We start from the raw sequence: 17,500 nt of genomic DNA, 5'->3' as shown, positions 1-17,500 counted from the left end.
CCCTCCGATCTCTTTAATAGATAAAGGGAATCAAAACACCTCTCGGTAGATAACTTCACTTGTACTGTAGTTGACATGTGCCTCTTTATGTAATATCGGGAGGTGCATTTTGAAATGTCTCTAAAAGGAATAGTACAAGTTAAGCTCGACCAACAGCATTTGTGATAATTAATTTCATCTCATCCCTCATTTTCTTTAAAAAAGGCACTAAATGGAGGCACTTACAATGGAAGTGAATTAAGCCGGTCTTTTGAGAGTTTAAAAGCAGTAAATGACCCAGTAAATGTTAAGGTTGTACTTTTTATAAAAGCACTTTCTTTAATTCTTCTGTTAAAACTATGTATTAAAACTGTATTGATAATAGTTGTAAAAAACAAATAGCAGGTTGAGATGTTTTCCATGCATATTATGCATATATTGTCTTTTAAGAATCTGCTCAATAAAGATGTATATATATAAAAACCTGTGTATTATTTGAGCTGTACAGCTGTTTAAATTATCTTTTTTTACATAGATGGCAACAAAGTTGTAAAATTGGATAAAACTTGAAATTAATAAGCTATTTTTTTCCACTCATATTGTTCATGTCTTGTGGCTTTTATATTAAAACAGTTAGGATCTTAATGTTTGTGGATTGGCTCCATTCACTTCCACTATACGTATTTATAAAGCACAAATTAATGCTTTATTCTGCATGACCATATTCCACATCCCTTAAAGGATTAGTTCACTTTGAAATGAAAATTAGCCCAAGCTTTACTCACCCTCAAGCCATCCTAGGTGTATATGACTTTGTTCTTTCTGATCAACACAATCGGAGAAATAATAATAAATATCCTGATGCATCCAAGCTTTATAATGGCAGTGATAAGGTTCAATAAGTATGAGCTGAACAAAGTGCTTCCATCCACACATCCATCCATCATAAATATGTGCTCCACACGTCACGGCTCCGGGGGGTCAATAAAGGCCTTCTGAAGTGAAGCGATGCATTTGTGTAAAAAAATATCTATATTTAAACAAGTTACGAAGTTGAATATAGAGCTTCTGCCAGACCGCCTTCCGTATTCAACGTACAAAGAAAGTGTAAACCTCTTGCAGTTCACAAATCTTATGCTACATCATGCGCCTTCCCTATTAACCGTATGGAAAAAGTGTAATTGACGCAATGCCAGTTTACACTTTCTTTGTAACTTGAATACGGAAGGCGGTCTGGTGGAAGCTCAATATTTGACTTCATAAATTGTTAAATATAGATATTTATTTTACACAAACGCGTCGTTTCCCTTCAGAAGGCCTTTATTAACACTCCGGAGCCGTGTGGAGCACATATTTATAATGGATGGAAGCACTTTGTTCAGCTCATACTAATTGAACCCTATCACTGCCATTATAAAGCTCAGATGCGTCAGGATATTTATTAATATTTCTGCAATTATGTTCATCAGAAAGAAGAAAGTCATATACACTAGGGCTGGGCGATATATCGCATGCGATTGTCACGCGCATTTCGTCAGTAAAGCCGGTTCCCTGATTGCCGCTAAATCGCCATCACCTGCTTTCAAATGGAGCGGCATTTAATAGACAGAGCCGTAGTTCACTGATAAGCTACGCAATATCGCGTTCATTATCGAAGGCGATTCATCTGCCCTGTCTATTAAATGCCGCTCCATTTGAAAGCAGGTGATGGCGATTTAGCGGTAATCAGGGAACCGGCTTTACTGACGAAATGCGCGTGACAATTGCATGCGATATATCGCCCAGCCCTAATATACACCTAGGATGGCTTGAGGGTGAGTAAAGCTTGGGCTAATTTTCATTTAAAAGTGAACTAATCCTTTAATCCTACCCCGTTCCTAAACTTAAAGGCACAATATGTATGATTTTTGGATTAAAATACCCCAAAACCACTAGAACAATGTTATCTATTTTGTTGACTTGTGTACTTACATTATCCCAAATGTTTCCAAGAATGTTTAAATCCAGAGAAATAAGCAAGTTTAAGCTGCAAGTTTGCCTTGTGAATCCACTTTTGCTAGTTTAACGATGGGAAAAATGGTCAGCGCGCCTGCCGCTTGGTCTAAAAGGGTTGTCCCTATTCTCTTAATGAGTAATGGGTGTGTTTTGTGCATAATGTGCAATAAACCAATCAGAATCTCATCTCCCATTCCCTTTAAAAGCCAGTTGCGCTCGCACCATGGTGGAATTTGCAAGTGGAAAAATTGAATGCTTCTCTAGCGAGGAAACGGATCTGCTCGTGTGCGAGGTTAAAGCGTGTGAGCAGACCATTTACGGGACAAACCGGATTCCACCAAAGCATTTTTATCTTTATGCACACAATAATAATCTGTTACATTGTTAATCCTTTTATTTTTAATATTTGTCATGTTTTGTGCTGCTGCATGTCGTTTGGTGTGTAACAAGCAGAGTGTATGCGCATAGGCGCATATTACTAACACGCTCTTTAAATAACAAAACAAACATTGAAAACAACTGCGCCATTGACCAACTGAAACCTGGTCTAAAGTCATTGGCGCAGTCAGTTGCCTCAAAATAGCAACACGCCAACAATGCACCTGAACACACCTCGTTTTCAGACCAGCACGCCCATGGGCGAACAGATGGCCGCAAATGCATTTGCTCTTTAAACAACGTGGTGCAGGATGTGAAAATGATAACTGCGTCAGGCTGAAACTAACAAAAAAATTTGCGTTGCGCCTGGCGCCGCACAGTTCTGGGTGTATGATAAGGCCCGTTATGTGTTTTATTAGACAGGTGAGCAACTGTTCAGATACTTTCATCGACAGAAAACTAATCATTGTTATACAGCTCAACACAGTCTTATTGTTTAAATCTCGTTTTCTTGATTTGCCGTGAGTACCATGTTTTACCATGACTAATATCAATCTAGCTTGCTTCAGTGTGCAACAAGTGTCTCATAGTAGCCGCAAAGCGAACACACAGAGTAGCATTATAACAACTTTCAACACACAAATGTATCTAATATGATAAAACAGCAATGCGTTACCTTGCATACGCATGACCGGAAGAAGCGGAAGTGGCGACTGTGGCATAATAAAAGCTTCACTGCTCGCGAGCCGCGCATCGTGCTTGTCTCTCATTAACGGCCTCATTCTGCTCCAACGGCTTTCAGCCACACCCTGCTTCATACTACAGTAATGTTAATAAATCTTTAATACATTAGCTCATCTATGAATGTGATTTTTGCCAGAGTTCCATCAGATTCTTTTCCAACAACTCCCATGATCCCACGAAATAATGCTGTCATCAAGATACGCCTTTGTTTTGAATAAGCGACCTCTAGCTGCGAAAACTACATGCCTTTAACCACTACAACAACTACCTTATTAACTATTAATAAGCATTTTATTGAGGCAAAAGTCATAGTTAATAATTGTGAATGTTTCCCCCATGCTAAAATGTTACCTTTTTTTTTTTTTATAAGAAAAGGAGGAACAAGAGGAAATGAATTTTTGTGGTAATCAACATTATGCCACAAATGCTGTACATTGTCCTGATTCTGAACCTGTAATATTGATATATTGCAACAATGATCCATTGTGAATAAAAACTCCTGCCATTGACTGTAGAGAAATAAGATGTTTGCAGCAGCAGTGAGAAGACAATTTGCTGTATCACAGGAGCATGTAGCCAGTGTGTGATGGGCTCGTGATAACCACAGACAGTGTAAGCAGCCAAAGAGCATGATCCATTACTGAGCCCACTGGCAAATCAAAACAACAAAACCAGCATTGTCAGGTCTGTAATCTCTTTTAAATGCTCACCAGATGGCAAGGCAACTTTAATAGCTTGTTTGGTAAAAGATAATTATTTTGTAAACCCTTTTCTTTGTACTGTTAATGGTCATGTTTTCTCTGTTGTGGTGGCAAACTATCTGCTTTTGGGCTTGCCATTAACAACAGTGTCCAACAAACAAGACAGTAAAACAGAAAAGATGTATCAATATGCAGTGATGGCCAGCAGTGTCGCTAACAGTAGCAAAGCTATTACTTTTGTTACATTTCTCAGTGTTGAGATGGCAGCATCGCTATTTTCAAAATCATGAAGCTTTTCAGTAGCAAAGCTTTTATTGATTAAGTAGCGGAAGTGTAATGAATGGCTGTAAAGCCACATTTTTCTTGACAATATTTCAGCAATAAAGACTTGTGTTCAGTATTCGCTGGGGGCTGAGAACAGAGAACGACCCTTTCGAATCTTTTCTAATTCTAATTCTCTGAATCCACCTTCATTTTTTACATAAGAGCGGCAACGGCCATTTGTAACATCAAGACTTCCGGTCTCATCCCCTTCCAGTTATTTTACCTGTACAAAAACTATTATACCGCTTTATATCACAAACTTATACTTGTTATTATTATATTGCTTTAATTCATTATCATAATCATAAACACACGGGTTTGTAGCACAAATATTTTTACCATTTGTTGCGCTTTTTTATTCTTCTAGCTATTAAATGAATCAAAGGTTTTGCACATTCTTACAATATTCTTCTCATTCAAGTTTTAACACCTCAAGAAATGAATTTTAGCTTATCCGTAAATTGTGTTCCGTGTTTAAAATGTGGACTTTTCTAAATTTTCCTGTATTTATGATATTAAATATAGTGCAATTTCTCTACAGCTCTAAATTTATTTATTTTTTTTAAAGTTATTTTAAATGTCTGGGTTAAAAAAAAAAAAAAAAAAAATATATATATATATATATATATATATATATTGAACACAATATATTTTATTTTTAAGCAACATATAGAATATTTAGAACAGTACTATACATGTATGTCATGTTAAATAAGTAAATAAAATAACTGAATTCTAAAATAAACAAATTACAAATGATAGCACAAATAAATACAATAAAATAAAGAGACAAATGAAATAAACATGGCTTTAAGTTTTCAGGTGGGTCTACTCAGGTAAGAAATACAGAAATTAATGTAATCAAATGTAAAATAACACTGGATCGTTTTCATTGTAAAAATGAAATACAGATTAATACTTACAATTAAAGTTACAAAAGAACTTTCTCTTTGTCTTTTATTCTTTGATTAACATGATAGAAAGAAGGGTGCTGTCACTTTAAGAGTTTATGGACAGATCCAATATAATGTTACACAACATGTTTTTTTCTCTGAACCATTTTACAGTCCAAAACTGACTGTATTTACCTGAATACTTGGCAAGACGGGCATTTTGACATAATTCTGTATGTATACAGTTTAAGTGCAATAAGCCATGTAAAATAAGTAAATTTGGTTCTCAAGAGCTGTTTGATCGCTACAATGTTGCACGTGCTTTTGGTGTGAGCGCGAAACCTGCTGGAGTGACTAAGATTATGCGCACTATCAAAGTCCCTTTGTTATTCTATAGTCTTTGGCACTATTCAACCGGAGTGAATGAGAGTGAGAGGCTAATATGCATCAGTACGCCATCAGAGAGCTGGTAACGGTGTTTCGATACTGCAGAAGTTATATTGGTACAGTTTGAGATATTTCAGTATCGATACATATCAAAATGACGACATTTTTGGCAACACTAATTCGATGTATTGCCTCCTCTATAGCAGCCACTCTTCTTAAACACATTTACAAACTGGATGTCCTTCCTCCTCCAAGCCGTGGCCGTCTGAGTGTTGTCGATACTCAAAAAAATTCCATATGGCAGACTTTGTCTTTTTCGACGGGGGAAAAAGTTCCAGGGGTTCACCTCTTTAGGCCATCCTACACAGGTGACTGACTGCTCTCACTTAACCAGAGGGGAAGGGGTCATGTTACGCTGGGCTTATCGACACTCAAGTATCGACTTACCAGTGATTTTGTTCATTTAACAAGAAATCAATATGTGTTGAATTGGACGAACAACCTATGTTAGCGAATAATTGTCTAGGATAGGGGCATTTTCCTGCTCATCAAGGCAGACCAATCAATCACAGAAAGCGTTCACTCGCTGCTGACACTGCATTCAAACTGGGATGCGTTTCCCAAAAGTATCATAAGAAGCCATTGATGCTTGTAAGAAACGCAGCCCAGAACAATGCTTATCATAGCACAGGAAAACATGTGTTTGAGTATTTTCACAATAAACAGACTGAAATTGTAGCCTAGCTATTTTGTGCAATTACATTTATTTAAACTGAATGTTAAAAGGTTAGTTCACCTAAAAATTAAATTTCTGTCATTAATTAACTCACCCTCATGTTGCTTCACACCTGTAAGACCTTCGTTCAGCTTTGGAACACAAATTAAGATATTTTTGATGATTTTTTTTTATTTTTATATCCCCCATAAAAAGCAACGTAATTACCATTATTCAAGGTCCAGAAAAGTACTAAAGACATTGTTAAAACAGTTCATGTGACTACAGTGGTTCAACCTTAATGTTATGAAGCGACAAGAATACTTTTTGTGTGCAAAAACAAAACTTTATTTAACAATTTCTTCTCTACCCTGCCAGACTCGCATTCAGTTGATGCAGTGAACACAGTTCAGTGCTTCCGTGTTTATGTCCGAATGCTGGCTTATTATTGGTCGGCTCCTGCGTCAGTATCACACGCATGTGTCGTGCTGCTCACGTGAACAGAGTCTGCCAATACTGAGCCGGCATTCTGACGTCGAACCTGGAAGCGCTGCAATGAAAATACAGTAGGGGAATGACAGGGGAGAGACGAATTTGTTGAATAAAGTCATTTTTTTTGTTTGGTTTTTGCGCGCAAACAGTATTCTCGTCGCTTCATAACATTAAGGATGAACCACTGAAGCCACATCGACTATTTTAATGATGTTTTTACTACTTTTCTGTTGCTTTCTATTGATGATATATAAAAAAATAAATCTGGGATTTCATCAAAAATATCTTAATTTGTGTTCTGAAGATGAATTAAAGTCTTACGGGTGTGGAACAACATGAGGGTGAGAAATTAATGACAGAATTTCAATTTTGGGTGAACTAACCCTTTAAGTCCATATTGATCATGTTCTATTCTGTAACTAATGTTAATATAAATCATACACTGTCAGAATAAAAAGGTTGCATTGGCAGTCCCTTATGAAAATGAACCATGGTTTTGCAGTGACCGTAGTTTAACCATAGTATTTGTAGATTTACATGGCTACCACTACAGTAAACCTATTTTAACCATGTGTAAACAAAAATATAACTTAATAAGTTGCAATTAAGGCATATTGAATGTTAAAATGCCTTTCAAATATAATGTTAAGTCAGTATCATTACCGATTTTACTCTTAGTAATTTAATAATTTAATGAATTTAATGATTTAAAAGTTCAGTTTGAGGCATGGATATTGATTTTGATGATACTGGCCTTTGAAAGTATCAGTATCGTATTGAAAACAAAATAAGCGGTATCACTGTATCGCTGCACACAACCTGAGGGATTCCTGCACTTTCCATCTTTGACAAGACATAAAAAAACTAGCTCATACCTCAGGAGCAGTATAACAGAAAAGTCTAGTGGTTTTGAAACCTTGACTTTTTCAAAAAAGGTTATACCTTAAAACCGATAACCGTTCAGTAGCCAATCAATCATATCAGTAGCCAAATAAAAGCAATTTTATTTTATGTTGAGCAAACTGTCTCATGGGGACTTGATTGAGATCATATGACCAGCTGAATCACTTTTGATAACAGAATAAATGAATCATGACTAGCCTACAGAGAATAGATCATTTTTACAATGCCATCAGTAAACGAAAAAGGTAGTTTTTTATGATTGTTTTGTAGTTTTGTATGATTATATATATATATATATATATATATATATATATATATATATATATATATATATAGCACATTTTTAAACAATCATAAAAAACTACCTTTAGTTGAAGGATGTCTAAGAGAAGAGAAAACAAGACATACCAGTTAGCAAAATTCTGAATAATCAGTAAAATTACATCAAAGTGAAATAGAAAGGCTTAATCTGTGGATTGATCAGTCTAAGACATAGATATACTCTCATGGCTTGATATACTCCAGGGGACATCTCACGCTCTCTGATAACATGCACCCTGTTTTCTGTTCAAACTTTCTGTTGATTTCTAAATATAACTCTGGGGCAAGAAACGGTAAGCATATTCCTCTCGCGTTTCGCAAGGGCAACTTGTCACGTGTCCTTTTTCTATATCTTACCCTGCTGAGACCTGTGAGAATCATTGCGAGGGATGATATTTCTACAAACCAGTTGGTGCACCAGCTGAAGAATTATTGCATGGTTATGTCTTGATGTTTAAGATATACCTATCAGCATTTCTTACTGATTTTTATTTTATTTTTAATTTTTTTCCAGAAAGCTGTATGAATGAATTACTTCTCTAATTATGGCTATTGATCTATCCAATGCACTGTATGAACTGTATAAAAATATGTTTTACAGTCCTATTGTGAGCCATACTGATGATTTGGTTGCTCTTAAACTGTAATAATTGCATTCTCAGTTCATTGCTTCTAGAAAAGTTTATTTCCCAATGGATTCAGTTCATTTTGTTCAAACCTCTCAATGTCTGAAATTCTGTTAACAGTTTAGAATGACATCATTTTCATACATTTCAAAATTACATCCATTCTGTATAGTCTATCACATGCAATAATTATTAATCCATTAAATTAAATCCCCCTATAGCGCTGAAATTAGTGATGTTTACAAAACATAACTCTTTTTTTGGTATAACCCTGCTGCTTTACCCCAAAGAAAAGGGTGAGAGACGCATTACAGAAGAGAGGAACACTTTTTGCTGCCTGTTTCCAAAGTAATGAGCATAATAAAAATCATGGAATAACAGGCACAAGCTGTGAGTTCTCACATTATTCTCCAACCCAACACTTCTCAAGAGGTTCACTTGTTTGAGCGAATGATAAGATCTTTTAATGAGTTACAGTCTTTTAAAATTAAGCTAATATAATGGCTTAGTTGATAATTAGATATAATGGGCTTTTCATCTTTTATCAAATAATTGAAACTGGCAGTGGTGACAGATCCATGCAGAAACACTGACTTCACTGCTAACAAGCTAAACTTCTATTTGTGTACAATAAAAAGTGTAAACATGGAGGGGGAGGGGGAAACACATACTGTATTTGCAGGAATTTTGACAGATTCTCCATTTTAAGAAGTGTGAAGGCTCTTTTTGTCAGGGCAAGATTCTACATGGGGTTTTTGACAACCCAAACCATTTCATGCAAGACTGTTAATGTGAACTGCCAACTCAGCACAAATGGCTCTCCAGTGCATTCTTTAAATCTGATTCAGAGGCTTTAATGACGTCAAAAGAAACAATGAGCAAGTGACTCTGCAAGAAATGCAACACTATGTTTAAGAGAGGTTTCAAGTTTTTAAGATCTTTGACAGATTAGTTTAACACTATATACAGTGCTCAGCGTAAATGATTACACCCCCTTTGAAAAGTAGCATTTTAAACAATATTTAAACAATGAACACAAAAACAATTTCCAAAATGTTGACAAGACTACGTTTAATATAACATCTGTTTAACTTATAACATGAAAGTAAGGTTAATAATATACCTTAGATTACACATTTTTCAGTTTTACTCAAATTAGGGTGATTCAAAAATGAGTACACAACAAACAACAAAAACTACTACATCTAGTACTTTGTATGGCCTCCATGATTTTAATGACAGCACCAAGTCTTCTAGGCATGGAATGAACAAGTTGGTGACATTTTGCAACATCTATTTTTTTCCATTCTTCAAGAATGAGCTCTTTTAGAGACTGGATGCTGGATGGAGAGTGATGCTCAGAATTCCCCATAGGTGTTCGATTGGGTTCAGATCAGGAGCCACTGAATCACTTTCACTCTGTTCTTCTTCAGAAATCCAAAAGTGGCCTTAGATGTGTGTTTAGGATCATTGTCATGTTGGAAAAGTGCATGACGACCAAGGGCACGGAGGGATGGTAGCATCTTCTCTTTCAGTATAGAGCAGTACATCTGTGAATTCATGATGCCATCAATGAAATGCAGCTCCCCGACACCAGCAGCACTCATGCAGCCCCACATAAGGACACTGCCAACACCATGTTTCACTGTAGGCACCATGCATTTTCTTTGTATTCTCACCTTTGTGACGCCATACAGTTTTGACGCCATCAGTTCCAAAACATTTATCTTGGTCTCATCACTCCAGTAGTCTTCATCTTTGTCAGCATGGGCCCTGGCAAACTCTAGGTGGGCTTTTTTGCACCTGGGCTTTAGGAGAGGCTTCTTTTGTGGACGGCACCCATGCATGCCATTTCTCTGCAGTGTACGCCGTATTGTGTCACGGGAAATAGTCAACCCAGTTTGGCTTTCTACTTCTTTAGATAACTGCAGTGAACTTGCACGCCGATTTTCTTCAACCCTTCTCATCAGAAGACGCTCCTGTCGAGGTGTTAACTTCAGTGGATGACCTGGACGTCTCTGTGAGATGGTTGCAGTTCCATCTTTTTGAAATTTTTGTACCACTTTTGCTACAGTATTCTGACTGATAAGTAAAGCTTTGCTGATCTTCTTGTAGCCTTCACCTTTCTGGTGTAAAGAAATTATTTTCTTTCTCAGCTCTTGTGACATTTCTCTTCCATGTGGTGCCATTGCTGACAGCATGAAATGGGAAGGGGTTTTAACACCCTTTTATAGTCAGCTGTTTGCTGGACACTTGTGTAATGAATAATTAGACTCACCTGTGGTTGAATTCTTGTTAAATTAGACACTTGTAGTCTAAAATTTAGCTTTGCTCCAGAGACTTTCAGTGGGGTGTACTCATTTTTGCATCACCCTAATTTGAGTAAAACTGAAAATTTTGTTCTCTAAGTTATATTATTAACCTTACTTACATGTTAGTTAAACAAATGCTATATTAAACTTAGTCTTGTCAACATTTTGGAAATTGTTTTTGTGTTCATTGAGATATTGTTTAAAATGTTACTTTTCAAAGGGGGTGTAGTCATTTACACTGAGCTCTGTATATATATAGCTATATAGTTCTTTATTGGAATTTATGGTGACATGAAGAATCTTTAACATCCATGAGATAAAAAAAAAGGTTCTTTAGATTATTAAAATGTCCCACAAAGAAAAAAAGATGTTTTATCACTAAAAGTTATTTGGGGAACCCAAAATGGTTCTGCTATCTCAGCAAAAAAAACCTTTTGGAATTTTAATTTCTATAGTATACTCTGAAAGTCATTTGTTGCTCTCACTATTTGCTTTCTATCTTATATCAATAGACGTTAACATACAGAAATGTGTGCCACTGAAGTCTATTACGGTGACAGACACCACAACTTTAACATGTGAAGTGAGTTCAGTGAGGAAGGATGAACTGTTGGCTCTGTGGGGTGTCAATAATTACTTTCCCATCTGAAACTCTCCCTTTCTCCTATTACCACGAGTTGAGCCGTAACAGAGCCACAGAACAGAGAAAGCACCACAGCTAATTCCAGCAGGACTTGTGCCCAGAGATTTTAAAGACTCGCAAGCCAAATCGCTTGCAAATGTAATGTTACTATATAGTGATTATGAACCATAGAGCATTTAATTGTAATAAAGATATGTCTAAAAATAGACACAGAGTATGTGAAAGTTTACTACTTAATATTCCCAAGTATTGCAGTTTGGCAAGGCGTAACAAAACTATCCCCTACTCACATGTGGCATTAGGCTCTTCACATTCTTGGAATCACATCCTGTTCCCTCAACTAGCAATAGACCCCTTGTTCTTATAATAACATGGCATGATATGTTTTGGAGTGCATTAAACGATCACTATAAAGGGAGTCGCCTTTGCTTTTTTCAACTGTTTTTGACGATCACTCTTTTGATTTGACATGAAAATGTCTGAGTTGTTGCTCCTTGTCATATAAATGCCCATACTGTTTACATGAAGCACATAGCAGCATTTACTCCCATCACTTAGTTCATTTTTGTCAGCAATAGCTCTGGGCAGCATCTCCTAATTAAATCATGATTGACAAGAATGAATGCTGCAGAGTGTCAAACTCCTAGCCATTTATGACCAGCATTCTTCGCAATGACAGACAAATGATTTCCACAGAGCTTTATGCGGACTTTGGAAATTCCTTTGGTTCTTGTCTGTTTCTGTTCTGTCTGTTTGAGCGACCCTCAGGGGACGGGCCCGTTCTATATGTTTCAGCAAGAAGATCAAACTGTGCATGACATAAATTGGAGACTGAAATGAGAATGAAACCAGATTGTTGCCACCATCGGCTGAATGACAGAACGCTTGAGTAGATGCAGCAGATGCTCAAGGCGTTTAGTGCAGGCCTTCGGTGCAGGACTACATAATTGAGCACCAAACATAATATGTGATATTCCCAAATGGATGGAAGAGGCGGCATTAGCCATTTCCATTTAATGTATTATACATAAGAGTAGGCAGACATGTTCTGTTGCCATCAGTTGTTTGGAATACACAACTCTTTCTATGCCAAAATCAAAATTCATCCGCAACAAAAGCAGACTATGCATTCACAACATATGCATGTAAACATCTCATTTATAAATGGTGATCAGTGCAAGAGCAATAAGGATTTTTAGGGGCATTATGATGGTGAAACTGAAACACAAGTGCCCCCAAAAGCCCCTCATTCTCCCTGCGGCATTACATTTAGACTTAAGTGCAATTTCAAATCATATGCATTTGTAACACACGTTTATACAGAACTTTTATGCAATAAAACCATTTGCCTCACTATCAGTGTTGGGTAGTAACTGATTACATGTAACCTGGATTACGTAATCAGATTCCAAAACAATTTACTCACCCTCAAGCCATCCTAGGTGTATATGACCTTCTTCTTTCAGACAAATACAATTGGAGTTATATTAAATAATGTCCTTGCTCTTGAGAGGATGAGATTTTGAAGCCCAAAAAAGTGCAACCATCCATCATAAAAGATATCCAGCTCCGGGGGGTTAATAACTTCTAAAGTGAAGTGATGCATTTGTCTAAGAAATATTTCCATTTTTAAAACTTTAAAAACTTAAATAACTGGCTTCCGGCAGATGGCCGTACACACTTTGCTAAAAGAGTAACCCCTGATGCAGGATGTAGGAGTAAGCTTAGATATCTCTCGTGGTTCAAACAAATAGGGCTGTGCAACAAACTCAAGCTCCTCTTTTCTTATATCAAAATCCTCTGACATTTCTCTTCAAAATTCTCATTTTAGACTTTTAATTCGTGACCGGTGTTTTGTTTTTGTTTTACTCTATCCTCTCTGCTTCCATGTTCATCATGTGTCAGGTCAGATTTCACTCTTTCACTGTAAATCAATGCATACGGCCATCTGTCTGAAGCTAATTATTTTACTTTATAAAGTGTTAAATATGGATATTTTTCTTACACAAACACATTGCTTCGCTTCTTTATTGGATGCAGGATGGATGCACTTTTTTTGGGCTTCAAAATCTCTATTCACTGCCATTATAAAGCTTGCAAGAGCCAGGACATTATTTAATATAACTCAGATTGTATTTGTCTGAAAGAAGAAAGTCACATACACCTAGGATGGCTTGAGGGTGAGTAAATCATGGGGTAATTTTCATTTTTGGGTGAACTTTCTTTTTAAGTACTCGTAATAAGACTACAGTTACTTTTTATTGATTACATGATTTCCTTATTCTCACAATGGCAGTTAATTATACATAATTCATTGATTCTCCATTCTACTTCTTTTATATTTTCCTTTCTACAAAAGTCTACTGCTTATATATGTTCAGAAGCTCTTCCAGGTTTGTGGAATCGCGCACACACAGACCAGCCACAAGTCATGTGACTATCACTGAAAACTGAGACCCACACAGCATTTGATCACTGGATTTACAGAAATCATTTCACTTTTAACAAGTGTTTTCTCAACATTGCATATGTAATCAGCTACTGATGAACATTAAGGGCCAGATTTACTAAACAGGGCAAATTAGCATGAATTCCACAAATGCACCGATGAGAGTGGCAAGTTTAAAGTTTAAAAATTAAAGATCACAGACGCAGTCAAATTATTTAGATAACGACCAACGCAGTCTTCCAAGAGCAGCGCAAATTAGCGTTGGGTCGCAAATAAGCAGAGCTGATGCTCCTCAGGTGCGGGTCGACACATGCGCAACTTGTTACATGTAATATACAGATAACGTCTTCCTCTGGCATTCCAAAGAAATTAATACGAATGGGAAATATTTTCTTTCTTCTACCACACACTTTCTGTTCTCTGCGGTGTCTCTTTCTAACAGCAACAATTGCAGCCATGTCGCAAAATGGGTTAAAAATTAATGGCACTGATGAAGGTTTGATCCCGAAAACGTTTTGCACTTTTGTGGCCTCTGGACAATAAATTATTTTGAGCTTTTTGGCCTAATTTTCATGTGTGGATCTTTTATGCTTTTTGATCTTGCAAAATGGGTTAAGACATGCTTTTTTGGGGCGTTAATTAATGGGGTAAATACCAGTAAATTGACGAGCGCAAACATTAGTAAATCGCGTTACGTGATTCATTTAAATACTCTCCTCCCATAAATTTTGCGTCTGAAAGGGAAACTCCTACACATGCATATGCAATAAGGTCAGCCGCAAAAACAACCCTCTCAACACCTTTTCAGTGCTAATTTTGCATTGCTTGTCTTTAGTAAATCCCAACAGTAGTTTTTTTAATGCCAAAAAGAGGGTTTGCGCTGGTGCAAGCTGTTAGTAAATCTGGCCCTTATTATTATTTGCATTATCACTCAGTGAGTCATTTAACCATGTATTACTGTCTTTGGAAGGCTTTTGTCTTTCAAACACATTAAAAAAACAAATTCACGTCATTAATGCAATGCAGGGATTCTCTAACTTTTTGCCAGCTGAACCTCTTTGACCTAAGATATTTACTTGAAGTACCGCGTGAGATTTTAAGTTAAAAAAGGTAGGTCAATAATACAATTAAGTAAATAATAATAATAATAAAATGTATGATTTATTCTAAAATGCTATGATTTAATTACTTAATAGCTTTTCATTAACTTACAAACCCCAGTCTGTGATGTAATGTAATATTTAATGCACTATATGTTATTGATATCAAAGAATGGAATATATTTTCTTTCTCTTTTTTTATATCAGTATGGTACAAGATTATCCCATTCAAATCAATGTGATAAGTGATATATTGAATGATTATATTACCTTATTGTGTAATATAATGGATTACGTTACGAACTACAGTTCTTGTCATGTAATTTGGAATCAGTATCTACCCAGCACTGCTCACTATCATCAGGCACAAACATGTCAACAAGATGTAATGTCATTATTTAGGGAACCTGTGATTGATACAGTTGATGGAGAAATAACCACTTCAAGTTTAACAAGTATATTTACTTTTGCCACGCTGTGAGAGTGCGTCCCAGAAGCGGGACTTTGCGGGCCAGTTGGATTGGGATCAATACTCATCTTGCCCCCAAAGACCCGTCACTGAAATCACAATGCTTTTTCATATATACATGTTGGCCTATATAATATATATATATATATATATATATATATATATATATATATATATATATATATATATATATATATATATATATATATATATATTCAAACATCAACAGCTAATAATAACTTAAACACCACAATTAATCAAAGACTAAAGCATTAATTTGCTCTATAATTTACAACTAGCTTCTGAGCAGGTTGATATGACAAATACTAACCACATAATTTGTATTAGTTATTGTCATATGGACATTACTTACTCATATCTGACTGATGGCAGAATACATCCTGATTGTAACAGTGAAACATGCTTTTCCAGTAAAGCTGCTTTTAAACAATATGTTTTGTGAGAAGCACTTAACATGTATCGAATATGAAAAATGCCATACATGGTTATTAATTTGACATTTTCAGGCTTGTTTTTAAGACATATAATCAAAAATAACAAGCAAGTGACCTTCTTCAGCCATGTCTCCAAGTGAAAATGTTACACATATGCAATAATTACAGAGGCTACAAGGGCTATCGCATGAACTTCAGTTCTTTTCAAGCATATGGTTTGAGGAAGACATTAAAAAGCTTTTAAAACCCCTATCCGACCTATTAAGAGCTTTTTGTTAGGAGACAACTGGGCGTCAATTGAGTCCCAGACAGTGTTTTCGACTCCCTAGAGAGTTCAGGTACTCTCTCAGACACAATCTGTCTGCCTCTGTCGGGAAGCAACATCCGCGAAAAGGAGCGATATGCAGCAATAATGTCACGCTGTTGCTTTGAAAGACACATAATAATCACACACATCATCTCTATCTGTCCCTTTCGAATTCAAACGCGAATTCCCATTGTAACGGTTAGCAGAATGTCTATTATGACATCATCAATGGAATTAATAAGTATTCTGCGCGATGCCCCAATTCCGAACACACCTGCCACTGAAAACGCGCGCAAACGCATATCGATGTAATATCGCTTGAAACTTACCTCGAACGAACAAAGCACCGAGGGATTGAAAGAAACATCTGGCTGATTTGAATCAGATATTGTTTCTTTAAGTGCGCGCGCTATACGTGCTCCTGCTGGTGAGATGAGCAAGCGTCTCGAGGAGCAGACTGACTCTGTGCATGTTAAGATCTCTCTGCTCGTGCATTGCTTCATGGTCACGCTACTAGGTAAGCAGGGGCCGTGCAGGGGGAGATGCCATTTTCAGCAACACACGCCAATTGTGCGCTAAATTCCTCGCTGACATGCTCGAGTCTATTAATGATCATCAATGGGTGGCAGTATGTAAAATCGCTCACATGCGAGTCTCATGCTGCCCGATGCTTTTCTTTTGCTTTAAAAGGGAGCGAAGTCAAACACGTGGAACTGGATATGGAAATGGCAGTTTCTATTTTCCTAGAAGTCATTTCCAAATATAGAAACAAGGAAGGGACGTTCTTAGAAACCCCTGAGTCGCTATGACCGAGTTAACTTCTTCTCACTGTTTTGTCAGCTGAGTATTCGTCAAAGCTTCCTTCCATGTAACGTTATAGTGTCTTTTTTGACCGTAATGTCACGTCAAACGAGCGTCTTTAAAAACACGAAAATGTATGATTTATTAATCTGCAATCAAACCTGTAGGATTGCAGCACTGATTTGTTGCTCTCTGCCGCCCTCTGTTGCCGAGATTGTGACAGTGATTACATTTCAGTGGCGTCACGCAACAGCTCAACCGCGCTTCCGGGTTCCTCAGACAAGTTGCGGTGATGACCATTCTTGTTAATATTAACGAGAATTATGCTGTTTATAATATTTTAACCCTCTGGCCCTCTTTTTGAACGAAACATTTTATATTTTGAAATGTTAAAAATAGTAACTTCATCGGAATGAGATGACGCTTGGTGACTTTTGTCGCATTAGCAATATGAACACACACACAAAAAAATCAAGGACATGTTAAAGGGTTAGTTCACCCAAAAA

General features: G+C 36.6%; 1 long non-coding RNA gene across 1 annotated transcript in view; it reads right to left on the bottom strand.

Annotated features, from left to right (window-relative positions):
* LOC125269989 overlaps positions 1 to 16,656 on the bottom strand; it is a 25,165-nt gene extending 8,509 nt beyond the window's left edge. The window contains exon 1 of the long non-coding RNA XR_007185234.1: positions 16,523 to 16,656. This is a non-coding gene — a long non-coding RNA (uncharacterized LOC125269989). The remainder of the gene's footprint in view (positions 1 to 16,522) is intronic.
* Positions 16,657 to 17,500: the final 844 nt, after the last annotated feature.

Source organism: Megalobrama amblycephala, linkage group LG1 (genome assembly GCF_018812025.1).
Source record: "Megalobrama amblycephala isolate DHTTF-2021 linkage group LG1, ASM1881202v1, whole genome shotgun sequence".
NCBI lineage: Eukaryota > Metazoa > Chordata > Actinopteri > Cypriniformes > Xenocyprididae > Megalobrama > Megalobrama amblycephala.
This window is presented reverse-complemented; position numbering and strand designations above follow the sequence as displayed.